The sequence below is a fragment of the Cupressus sempervirens genome, chromosome 10 (assembly GCF_028749045.1).
Source record: "Cupressus sempervirens isolate cs-2001-9-10 chromosome 10, ASM2874904v1, whole genome shotgun sequence".
Lineage (NCBI taxonomy): Eukaryota > Viridiplantae > Streptophyta > Pinopsida > Cupressales > Cupressaceae > Cupressus > Cupressus sempervirens.
In genome coordinates this window covers 755,218,059-755,231,313 of record NC_143127.1, presented here as the reverse complement: position 1 = coordinate 755,231,313, position 13,255 = coordinate 755,218,059, and the positions used below count along the sequence as shown (strand labels likewise).

Below are 13,255 nucleotides of genomic sequence, written 5' to 3'. Positions count from 1 at the left end.
GCTATGGAAATTATCTCCTACTTGTCAATTAATGAGCTTAAGGGGCTTTCTAATGAATGGTTCATAAGGCACAACACTTGGTGAAGGTTTTGCAAATGGGTTTAACCATGGAGGAAACTCTATAGTTTAGTATGCTTAGGCTGGAGTAGTTCTAGGATGGGTGACCTCTCAGGAAGTCTCGGTGCTTCACCCCTATGAGCATCACCTAGATCCAATGAGTGCTAAATATTCCATTTATTCTCATGAGAGATGGAGTCATGTTGAATCACTACTCATGGAACATGGGTCAATGAGTTTGACGCAAAATCACACAGTGAAATCCTAATAGCAATATCACAATTTGAGTTGCTATGGAAATTATCTTGTACTTATCAATTGATGAGCTTAAGGGGCTTTCTAATGAATGATTCATAAGGTACAACACTTGGTGAAGGTTTTGAAAATGGGGTTGCAAGCTTTGGGTTTAACCATGGAGGAAACTATGTAGTTAAGTGCGCTCAGGCTAGAGTAGTGTTGGGATGGGTGATCTCTTGGGAAGTCCCAATGCTTCACCCCTGTGAGCATCACCTAGATCCAATGAGTGTTAAGTGTTCCATTTATTCTCATGAGAGATGGATTCATGTTGAATCGCTACTCATGAAAGATGGGTCAATGAGTTTGACTCAAAATCACACAATTAAATCTTGGTAGCAATATCACAATTTGAGTTGCTATAGAAATTATTTCATACTTATCAATTGATGAGCTTAAGGGGCTTTCTAATGAATGGTTCATAAGGCACAACACTTGGTGAAGGTTTTGCAAATGGGGTTGCAAGCTTTGGGTTTAACCATGGAGGAAACTTCGTAGTTAAGTGCACTCAGGTTGGAATAGTACTGGGATGGGTGACCTCCCAAGAAGTCCTAGTGCTTCACCCCTGTGAGCATCACCTAGATCCAACGAGTGCTAAGTGTTCCATTTATTCTCACGAGAGATGGATTCATGTTGAATCACTACTCATGAAACATGGGTCAATGAGTTTGACTAAAAATCACACACTTAAATTCTGATAGCAATATCACAATTTGAGTTACTGTGGAAATTATCTCCTACTTATCAATTAATGAGCTTAAAGGGCTTTCTAATGAATGGTTCATAAGGCACAACACTTGTTGAAGGTTTTGCAAATGGGGTTGCAAGCTTTGGGTTTAACCAAGGAGGAAACTCCATAGTTAAGCACGCTTAGGTTGGAGTAGTACTAGGATGGGTGACCTCTCAGGAAGTCCTGGTGCTTCACCCTTGTGAGCATCACCTAGATCCAATGAGTGCCAAGTGCTCCATTTATTCTCACGAGAAATGGATTCATGTTAAATCACTACTCATGAAACATGGGTCAATGAGTTTGACTCAAAATCACACAGTTAAATCCTGATAGTAATATCACAATTATTCGTTTGTTAAATTATTTAAACAAGGTTGAAAATATGAAAGCTCAACGTTGGCCCAAGATTGTGGTTAAAGAGGAAGTAGATTTAAAGAAAGAAAACATGGATGAAGCATAATGAAAAGTGGTTAAATAAGAGCGATATTGACATCCTAGAACACCCCAACACAAATGACAGGATAAAAAGTTTTGTATTGGAAAAATTTAAAATTGCCACATGGAGAAACAAATGGGAAAGAAAAAGACACATTATATCAAAGAGTTCAACCCACATGGTGTCATGATACCAAAGACTACTTACAACTGGACATGAAAGGTAAAAATAGGTTGCTAATGAAACGATTAAGAATGAGATCCCATCATCTACGATGTAGGATAGGTAGATGGACGACACCCAAGGAGGTGTGGGAAGAAAGAAAATGCATCTTCTATAGTAAAGGATGTGTTGCAACAAAATGACACTTTATCTATGAATGCATTGCATACCAAGATATCCGAGATCAATTCGAGGACAACTTGAAGGAGGGCCATCTAGACTAGCTCTTTGTGGGAATGAATCTACACAATATGACTAGTTTTTTAAGGCAGATGTATAGCAAGTAGGATAAACGTGAAAAGAACATGCATATGATCCCATAGGCTGGCTAGCCTCGTGGATGCTATTAAAACACCTTCAATTGTTCAATTCAAGGTCTAAACTTGTAAATAACAAACTTACCCACAAATAATCCATGTTGCATATTGCAATGTGGCTTGTGCATGATCAACCTTACCGCAAACCCCTAGGGGCTCGTTTCGTTGCTGGCATAGGAATTAAAAATTAGACTAGAAAATCAGGATGGGAATGGAAATAGAGAATAGGAATGGAAAATAGCAATTTAAATCTTGTTAATCCCTTTTTTGGTTCCTAGTTAGAGTGCACTTGCATTTTGTGCTCAGTTAAGTGAAATGAGTTGACAGGGGCAGACAGGCTCTACCTTTGATTAACACCCCAAGCCCAAGATAGTCGGACCCTAATATGTAATGCAGGCTTCAAATTCTGAACCGATTAGAATGTTGGAAGATTTGGCCATGATGATGGCCAGTGCATAAGCTTTGCCTTCCCTTCCATGGCTATTGGAATAGTCCCTGTCCCTGTCGCCGCTATAATTGAGGGCTCCGCCTGCTACAGAAGCCATTCAATTGTCTCTCCATCGGATTTATCGCTGAGCTCCTGCGTGAGCTAGAAAAATCTAGCCATGCAAGTCGCAGGCATACGAATCCTCCACCCTCGTCCGTCCACTAACATTCCCAGCAACACTGAAAAGGAGTTAATATGGGGAAGAACTAGTCTGGTTTTTATTGATTGTGAACGATAGAGAACAGGTTTCTCGCGTTCAGATTTCCAAGCATAAACAGAGGTTTCTCACGTTCATCATGTTACACTTCGCCCTCTTCAGTTCACTTTTTGCACCACGGATCCGGAAATATAATGCAATATGAAAAAGTCAAATTGAGAATGGAAATGGCCCATTCCAATTACAAGTATTTTTTGGAATGGACAAAAGCTCGTTTTGGGGCTAAAATAGGAATACGAAATCCTATTCTCCATTCCTATTCCACGCACCAAACAAAGAATACAAATTATAGTCTAATTTCCTATTCCTATTCCGGTTGTATTCCAGCAACTACCCAACCTTGCTTTCTCAATTTTGTTTAGCCCATTTATAAAAATAAAGTTCAATAGGTATCCCTCTTAAAAAAATATAAAATAACAGTTTTTTCCTGGTTTTCCAACGATACAATCAACACCTTCAGCATGTAACTCGATTTCTAGAGTTTTACCTTGATTCTCTTTGGTACCGGGACTCGTATACAGGGGTTCCCTTTTCTATGGCTCTTGTTGTTTGATGATTTTGTTTTTCTTCTATTGCAGACATGTCCTCCGTTCAAACTTCCTCTTTGCTGAGATCCGATGGCAGAGAGTTTTTGGCCATTCTTGCTTCTGATTTCATCTTCAGCTCCTCCTTCCTCGGTGTTACACACTCTATCCTTTTCCCTGGGCTGCTTTCTGCCTCCAAATCCGAAGAACGAATGGTAGAAGACATGCACAGATCCAGGCCACCGCACCAAAAATTCGGCTTCTGGAATAAATCCACAGTGAACCCAGCAAAGTCTCTCTCAAACTCTGCAGAAACGCCTGAAATCCACTGCAGGAGAAAAGACAAAAACTGCAAAAACCAACGCTAGGGTTTCACAGCTCGCAAATCTCTGTCCGCCGTTGTTCGCCGTCTCTCCTTCCTCTTCGAAACAAGTCCAAGTCTCTGATCTGTAATTTATTATTAATTAAAAAAAAAAAAAGATTATAGACCTAGGCGGCAGGAACTAAAACTCTTCCATTAAAAAAAAACCATTAAAATTTTCGTCGAAGCGTATATTCCTCTTCAGCATGCTTCGGCTTTCTAAGCTATGGGGTGAAGGCTTCTACTAAGGGTAGAGTTGTGTTTGAGTCCCGTCCCTGTTACGACCTGCTTTTGCTTGGTCAGTTATTATTTGTTTGACAATTTGTAATGTTGGAATTAACGAAACTAGGGTTTTTGGAATAGCGGTTCCTCGTCTTTAATTTTGTAGGATTTCGGGATTCCGTCTGCAGAATGATGACTGCAATGTGCCGAGCACAAATTATTTCGGCACCTTCAGCAATTTCAGGTCCATCATCAACTCTTTAGATAAGGACACTTACGAGAAATGAGCAAGAGGGGTGCTCTCTCTTCTTGGGAGTTTTTTACGCCCTAAAAATTGATTCTTCCAGGCGAACATGCGAAGCACGCAGTACCAGAGAGCATCGGAACTGGTACTAAATGTATTTCCGGTTGATTGTCTGTCTGCTTGCTTTCTGATTTTTTATAAGCTTCCAATAGAAGCATGTAATTTGTGTATTCGGCTATGTTGTTTTTAGTTTAAGGACAGTTTTTGATATCCAATTTTATTGATGTAGCACTCCAACAGATTATTTGGGGCCATGACGTGTATCTGCTTTACAAGCTAGGTGTTTTTTGAAATGTTAATTATAGTATCTTTGTGCTGGGATTGTTGTGCCTGCCCTTGCAGGAGGCGGCTTTACCAATCACTGAGAAAGATTAGTTTTTTGTTTTTTGGACTCGTGCATTTAACATATATATTGAAGTGGCATTAAGGGGGCCAAACCCGAAATCCAATAGTTACTTTTGTGCTCGGCCAAAAATGCCAACAAAATCTGCAACCTAAGAAGCCCCTTGTATCGACTTGTTTCAGCATCATCCAATCCCGCGCCCATACCATGCAAGTCGGCTGGCGCTGCAGGGAGAGCCAAGGTGAATAGACCTACTCGCCACCCTTGAGTCATCCCCATACCCCCTCGCTGCCTTACCTTGCCCCCCCTCCCTTCCGCCTCCGGATGGAGTTTGAACCTGTTAATTGCCATATCTTGGGAGGACTGCATAAAAAACTTGCCACCTTGTCTTCATTAGTATATGCAATAAGAACTTCATCGGGCTTTTCTCCCGGCCTCCGGATGGAGTTTGAACCTGTCAATTGCCATATCTTGGTAGGACTGCATAAAAACTTGCCACCTTGCCTTCATTAGTATATGCAATAAGAACTTCATCGGGCTTTTCTCTTTGTGTGTCTGCAACAACCATGCCACAAAGAGGGATGCAATGTTGATGTTAGCCCTGAACTTGTAAGTCGAGCATAGAAATGCCTCCCCTAGGATGGCCTTGATGGATTCCGTCACCTTCGTCTCCACGACATTAAGCACCTTCCGCAGGTTCTGTCACTCATCTGCAACTTGCTATCTCCCTCTCTTTCATGCTCAAACAATTTGTGGACTCCATGATGTGAGTTGTCTCTCCTTGGTGTCTTCGTGAAGATAAAGGCCCCTGCTGCTGCTGCATTCATCCCTATTAATAGCTCTCTTGCTCTAGAATTAATTGCCTTGACTCTGAACATCCTTTTGTCCAATCCTCGCACTGTGTGGAGGAAGCAATCAACTAAATCCACCCATGAGTTCTCCTTTATCACGTCAGTTGACACTGTTGCCAATTTGTTTGCTTCTTTGTTTCCATCTGGGAAAACTTGGGAAAGTTTGAAGTCATCCATTTGGGCAAGTTTGAAGGCCTTCCCATATCGTGGTAGAAATATTTCCAGGTTCCACTTTGGTGTATCTTGGTGTCTAATCCCATCAATAGCTACCATTTTGTCTCCCTCTATCTGGGGTCTCCTGAAGCCCAATCGACCACACAGAGGAATCTCTAGACCACACACGAGAATCTCTACCCAGCCACCTTAAGCTTGGCTTTATTGTTCGTCCCACTGGCAATTTCCTGGCTTCAATCCATAGAATCCTTCCTTATCATCTCTTAAAGTGCAACCTAGGATCTTGGGTTTCCTTTAGTGCAATCATCGAAGTTTACTTGACCCACCCTTCTTCTAGTAGGTTCCATTAAACATTCAATCTTGGGTTCACAGAGGGATTACTTCTGACCAGTCCCATAAATGGGATGGACTTGGTGCTTTTTTTTAACAGTGCCTGGTAAATCTTTTAATGTGATTGGTTATGCTGGCATGACACGCCCTCCAGGTCCATGTGAAACACTTTTGATTTGGAGCTATGAACCAATGAGGCTACAAATGGGGGACCGCATCCCCTTATTACAAAGCTGAGGCCCAAACTTGCGAGAACATTAGATCAGTGAAGGCACCTGTCCATGATCGCAATGGCCTAGTGGAGGTTTGAAACTGGATGGGGACAACATTGCCACCACCACTTAACAAGCACACTAAGTGGGGAGCCCCTCGAACTTCAGTGAGTGAGTGTTGATATGTTATAGGAGGATAGATTCTCTCCTGCTAGGCACTCTGGTATGTGCTGAGATATGCCTTTCAGCACATAAACATCCTTTGACTATCATGTAGAATCAATGTATCTTACAATGCAATTATTTTATACTGATTGGTTTGTTTCTTACTTTCTCGCTAATAACATAAATTTCAAATTGTTTTTGTGGTATATGAAATGTGATTTTATGCTTTTTTGTAACCATCTCGACCCAGACTAGGAGGCCTAGGTCACCATGAGCTAACAGTGTTTGTAAAGAAAACTTCAATAAGTGAGTGTTGATATGTAGTAGGAGGATAGATTCTCTCCTGCTAACCACTCTGATAGTGATAAATGCCTTTCAACACAAAAACATCCTTTGGCCCGGGAACAACAGAAGTGAAGTGTGTTTGACTTTGTATGTTGTGGAAGGATTTCTTGCTTCATGCTAGTTACAAGAGTAACTACCTTCTTACTGGGTGTGGCCCGCTGTTTTGTAACAGAAGACCTGCAACATGATCATCATATGATGCATTTGTCACAGTACATAGAATTGCACTTGACTCTTATTTATCCAAATGGTGAGCATGGTTTGTGATGCAGAGGTCAGTGGTCAACCAATGATTTGATACATGAAATAGCTAACTATCCCTTTGTTTGGAAACAATACCCTTATTTCTTCTTCAAGTGCAACTGAAGCAATGACCCAACCCACTCAGTCTTCTATAAAGGAATAAACATGTAAAAGGTTTGACACACTGATCTCCACACCTTTGAATTCACAAGACTAACTCTACTCCTGAACTTCTTCAAGCATGCAAGTTTTCCAAGTTACCCAAAACACCTACAAACCCCATGTGACTCCAAATAACTCGAAACATACAAAAGACTTAACCAAGGGTTAAATAAGACTTTTATGAGTTATATAATGTGTATTCAACCGGATTTAACCATCCACTTGACTAGACCCAACTCCCTATGCCCAATTCCTCCAATGCATCTTAGGAGACCTATTTGACAAACTAGCAGCCCTACAGCAGTATAAAAGCCTAAATAACCTGACATTTTCCCACATCACTTGACAAGGTAATAGCATTTATGGACACCCTTTTTTGAAGTACTAAAACATATTCCAACCCTACCATACACTCCTTTGGTTCAGGTCTGACTGTTCCAACAGAGTGACCTTCAAAATGACTTAAAAACCATGAGCTTACAAAGCAACTACACTCTATTTGTATCCTTATCACTCCAAATCATCAACATAGTCATGAAAGGTCAAAAAAATGAATAGCTCTATGAGCAATTAGTCTCAAAGGCTCTGTAACCCCGAAACCCCCAATTTGAGGCTTCAAACCCTTGTTGCTTAGGGCTTCTTCAATGTCTTGTTTCTAGGTGCTTCCTGGCCAAAAAGGTAGTTGATTCACCATTAATGGATCGATATAAGATGATCCAAACATTCAGACACCCTCCTTATTCAAGCTAAATGCTCACTGCTGTACTGTACCCTCCAATTCACTAGTTTCTCTTCACTGTTTCGTGAAGAACAGTCTGCAAATGCACTTATTCCTGCATTTTAAAGGTTAGATAACTATTGTGCATGTTAAACAAACACATCCCATGAAGTCAGGGCCCTTTAGATTTCATGGGATGGTTGCATCTTAAAGAAACTAAGGCTGTTGCAGAGAAAACACCAAGAGTGCGTGTCTACAAAATGCTCAAACCCTAAGCACAGCGTATAATAAGGACATTCAATTAAAGAAAGGAATGAAGATAAACTTCTAATGCATATGTTTCCCTTCCAAATTGAACAATCACATAAATCTGCAGAGATCTAAGGTTTAACTTTGCAGAAAAAAAAAATGCTTTATTCCTGTTTTTGCACGGTCCGTACATACCATGCTCTATCTCCTGTACATTGCCTGCTTAGAATATATATATTATTCCCTTACAACTGCCACAACCATATCTGGTTGGTTATAAGGTGTACAAATAGTTAATGATCCCCTAAATGGGATTTCCCTCCAAAATACCTTCAGAACCATTTGTTTTTAAATATTTGAAATTTTAAATTGCAAAATGACTTTCTTTGAACCATGACTCATTACCTATTGACTTCTAATGATTTTAAACAACTTCTATGACTATTCTAAATCCTTCAAACCTATCAAATCTCCCTTTGGACTTATTTTGTCCAATTACATTCACCTTTTGGTCCTTTTAGGACATTACAAATACAACTCATCTGGTTACATTGTTTTATGAGAACCATCATAGCTTTTAGTTCTTGTCCATTTGTATTGCTTGGATATCTCCTTGTCCTACTCACTCCTCTGGTCTTCATGGTATGTTTTGGTGTCTTCATAGGATGATCTTGGTGCCCCTGCACCAGTTTGTTATGTGTTTGATGCATCAATTTTATATGTGAGGGGATCCGAAGACTTGCATAGCTAGAGGAATTTTGTTCTAGTGGTATGGGCTGAGCCAAAAGCTTGGTTTTTCTTTTTTGCTTCTTTGTTTCTTAGCCATAGATGATGAAGCTCAGATACCAAGGGAATCCTCATGCATTCGGAGCGATATGAAGTTTTGAAGCAACACATGATCCTCTAGCAGACATTGAGTGGCCAAGAATGTAAATGGAACCAACCGTAGGAGCAAGTCTTGCCCAGAAGAACTGTAATGGTCATAGACTACTGGGGTGGTTGAATGATCCGCACTTGCTTGATCTATGAATGAAATAATTCACTATATCGATGCTTGAAGTGTGAATTGTTGGTTTAAATTTCATGCAACTGTAACTACTGAAGTACAACTGAAATGCTATAATGACAATTCCTTCTCGTAAACAGCATAGCAGTGAAAATAAGTGAAGAGACAAGGATTGAAAATCTCCACAGCTGTAATTGTAAATTTTTTTTGGAGAACTCTCTAAAGAAAGATAACCTTACGTGAAAAATATGAAGCAGTATTTCACTTGACCATATGATGTTTTCAGCCCATTTTACAGAGAATTTATGCCTATAGAGTTTTAAAAATTTGTAAATCAGTCTTTGATCTTCCGTAGGACCATTTCTGCTCTCCTGTGCTTATCCTCACTCAATTTTCTCTATACTGATGGAAACTGTGCCAAGAGTACTTTTTGCAGTGAAAACAAATGTAGTTAATGACATCAGCTCAAAGTCAATATTTGCTAAGCTGTTGATTTGAAATTTAAAAACCTGTTTCATCTTTAGGCTACATCCCATGTGCAATTATGCTTACCTACTGATTCTGTAGTCATCAGTATTTATTCCAGCTTTCGTAATGGCAAGTCCTCAAGAGAAGGCTTGCAGCATAACAATGAAAATAAAATGCAAAGAAACAAAAAACAATGGATGAAATATTTTGTGAAGATACAAAATTTGTGGAAGGATTTTGCAGGGAAACAAAACTCTATTTGACAACGTGATAACATAATTTCTCTTCATAATATGATGTTTGGTAGAGATTTATCATCATTTTTGCCCTCCAGCATGAAACAATTTATTAATCTGTCTCTGATACTTTAAAGAATTATTTTCTGTTGCCATTTTCATGTGTGGTTAATCTTTATGTTTTTCCTGCAGAAGGTACAAGAAGGGACATCCAGCATAAGCCATAATGGTGTTTTTGCATATATAAATTAGCAAAATGAGTCAATATTAAAAATAACTTTGATTCGACAACTGCAGCGAAATAATATTTACAGAGAAGGCCCTAATGGGCTCATGCCTAATCTCTTAATATCACAAATAAATTGCAATGCAGCAAAACCTTACATGTATTGTTGTTTTGGAGATAACTGTTGCTGTATAACCAAGAATTGACTTAGCCTGCAGTGACTAACATTCTTGCATCATATGATCATTTACGTGATGGTTAACTCATTATCTTGTTTTTCTTCTGTTTTCAAGATTTAGTGGTCTATTTGCTAATGTAATGTCCCCGAATTATGAGTATCCATATTTTCCCTATATTAGATTTTTTTATCAAAACAACTAGGGTTTAGAAATACCATTCATGTTGATTGAGGTCCTGAAGCACAGTCAATTCTTCAATTAGAAAAAAGTATATATGAGGAATATAGATCAAACCACTAGATTGCTAGAATTGATTTTAAGATGACTCAACTGTAGAAGTGAAAAGGTAGGATGACTCGATGAGGTGCCTCAATACCCCTTACCTAGGCCCAAGAGCGGACATGCCATCCCCCTTGGCTTCTTGTGGCCCATGCCATGCATATGTCGTGGTGTACATAGTGTGGTACCCTATCACAGTTTTCTTCCATCTTGCCATGCCTTTCATGCTTTAAATGATTGAACATCCATTTACCATGATAGGGATTATGAGGTTCAGTCACAACTGGTTGCCTGGATAGTCCATCCTTCCTATAAGCTCAAAGGCAGTCCCTGCCCCCCTTGGCCCCATGGGACTCCCTAGTCACAGAACATGAGGTGGCGTGTTTGGAAGGTGACCTCATCACTGTTTTTCCACCTATGATCCTTTCATTTCCCTTACCATGGCTAGTTGCAACAGACAGAAAACTTACATGATATATCACACAAATTCTATATTACAACATTCATGAGTCAGCAATGAAATGCATATTAGACTACGGGTATGCACATGTATACATAAGTCTGTATCAATATCTATATATAATCAGTTACATTAATATATTATATCTCTGAAATGCAAATAGAATTCAAATAATGAACTGTCATTAAAGTACATATAATGCAATGTATATATATCATGCAATATTTTTAACAAGGAATCGGCTATGTGAGTTTATTATTATGGTCTATTCTTCTTATTTATGTCTTTTTCCTTCTCTTATGATGATGTCTCTATTGAAGGAACTTCTACCTGTTTATATCTCAATTCTTGCATATGAAGAGGTGTATCTTTTTGGAAAGTGCTGTTCATTGGAAAAACTGTGCCTTTTTTTGAAGACACTCTTTTATGGTTAATTGATACTTTTTCTTTTACTTAGATTGTTATCTCATTATTCTCCCTAACCGCTGCATTATGTTCCTTAGTTGCTACGTTATTCCTTTACACATTATCTCATTATTTCTGTGTGTTAGTTTCCAGCAGTCACTTCATTGAATGATTTCTTTATTTGCCATCAATATTCAGCTTGACTTCATTTTATTATTGATTATTGAGATTGCTGTCATTAATCCCAACAAGAATTGATTACCTTGCTGCATATTAGTTTCATATAAATGGTTTCGTTTTAGATAAAGTCAGTATCTCTCCTTGGCACGATTAGGATACAGAAACTTGTGAAGGTTTACGGAGGAATTCATTTGTAGATGGGGTCATGACAGATAAACTGTTCAACTGTGCCAGGTGCAAAAGTTTTGAACTTTAAGGTGTTTTTGCATGTACAAAAATGAACAAGATGAGTCTGCTTTAAAAATGACTTTGTTGCGATAACCTGAAAGAACAATAATCACAGAGAAGTCTATAATGATCTCATAATCTCTTAACATTACAAATAAATTACAATGCGCAAAACCTTAGATGATTGCTGTTTTGCAGGCTACAGTTTATGTAAAACCAAGAATTGACTTAGTCTGAAGCAATCAACATTCTTGCATTCATATTATCAGTTATATGATGATTGATTCATTATCTTGTACTTCCATTTTTCAAAATTTAGTGGTCCTATTTTTCTTTTTAGGTGCATGCCATTAAATATTTTTCTTACATTTCTTTGAGCTTTTGTGTAAATAGTAAGCTTTTGAAATATTTAAAGGTTATTTTTATTGCAAACTGTTGTGAGGGAAACAATTCTGAGGTCTTATTTTGAAGAAATGCTCAGCAATTTATTCTTTCCTTTTCTGAAATTAGATGCACTGACATATGTATTGAATTTCATGATTACTTTATTGTATGATTGCGCAGTCTTGACCAAAAACTAAATCTGCACATGAGTTTAGGTTAAGAACCAGCCCAGAAATTGTGTATCCTTCTTTGATACAGAATTTGACATTGTTATTGACCAGTTCTTTCTCAATACTAAATCAAATTTAATTGAAATGCAACTGTTATTTTTATTTGTGTCAAGCTTTGGATTAGACCAAATTACTTCTTTCCTAACAATTCTGAGTTCTTATTCTATGCACTATGCAGGATACCTGGCTAATTTGCAATCCATCATTTTTCCATCAACATGTTAAGGATATATGAAAAGGTAGTCATTCTGGATATGCTAGTGTTTGCAGAGTCTATGGAACAACATATTGCATCGTTGTCTATGGTGGCATGTTTCCAACAAGAGATTGATTTTTAAGCTTTTTCTACTGGGTACTAATGGTAATTATCTTGGGCATTGTTGGAAAGGAAAATGAGTGCACACACTTTATGTAGTTTTATTAGACTACACATTTTTATTGTTCTATGTTTTCTTATTCTAATGCTAGGAGAATCAAATATGTTACTGATTTGCATTTCATGTTGATTTATTGCTCAAAATTTCAAGGAAAATGAATTGCGATCTGAATTTAAAATTCATATATAAATATTAAAAATGTGTACATCGTTTCTGATGCCTTATAATTTGCCATTTTTCCTGCTTGGATTTCCAGCCAGTCAGTATCTTTATATGGATGACTTGTGTATATACTATACAATCTTATCTAGTAGCAAGATATTCATTTTGATCAGGAAACATGATCTGGACTTGAGGAGAAGATCTAGTCTTCTTTGGACAGTCCAAATAATTTCAGAGGTGCAGGATGTTGGTGGATATCACCATTCTTGTCCAAGTAGTGCATGTGGTACTATGTGATAAAGGTAGAGGTTGGAACAGGAAAACTGAAGCCTTACATGTCAGGATTTTGAAGAATAATATTATTATTAAATTATTTGATGGTTCGAAGAAGATAGCTTATTAGTTAGGCTGAACCACTGAAGCCAATTAAAACATAAGATATAGAGTAAGATGCATGCCAAGCTATACTGAA

At 38.2% G+C, this 13,255-nt stretch overlaps 1 long non-coding RNA gene across 1 annotated transcript; it reads left to right on the top strand.

The window, feature by feature from the left end:
• The first annotated feature begins 3,160 nt into the window (after positions 1-3,160).
• LOC149536075 (uncharacterized) lies at positions 3,161-12,742 on the top strand. The gene is made up of 2 exons (XR_016357803.1): positions 3,161-4,256; positions 12,423-12,742. It is a non-coding gene; the product is annotated as an uncharacterized LOC149536075 (long non-coding RNA).
• Positions 12,743-13,255: the final 513 nt, after the last annotated feature.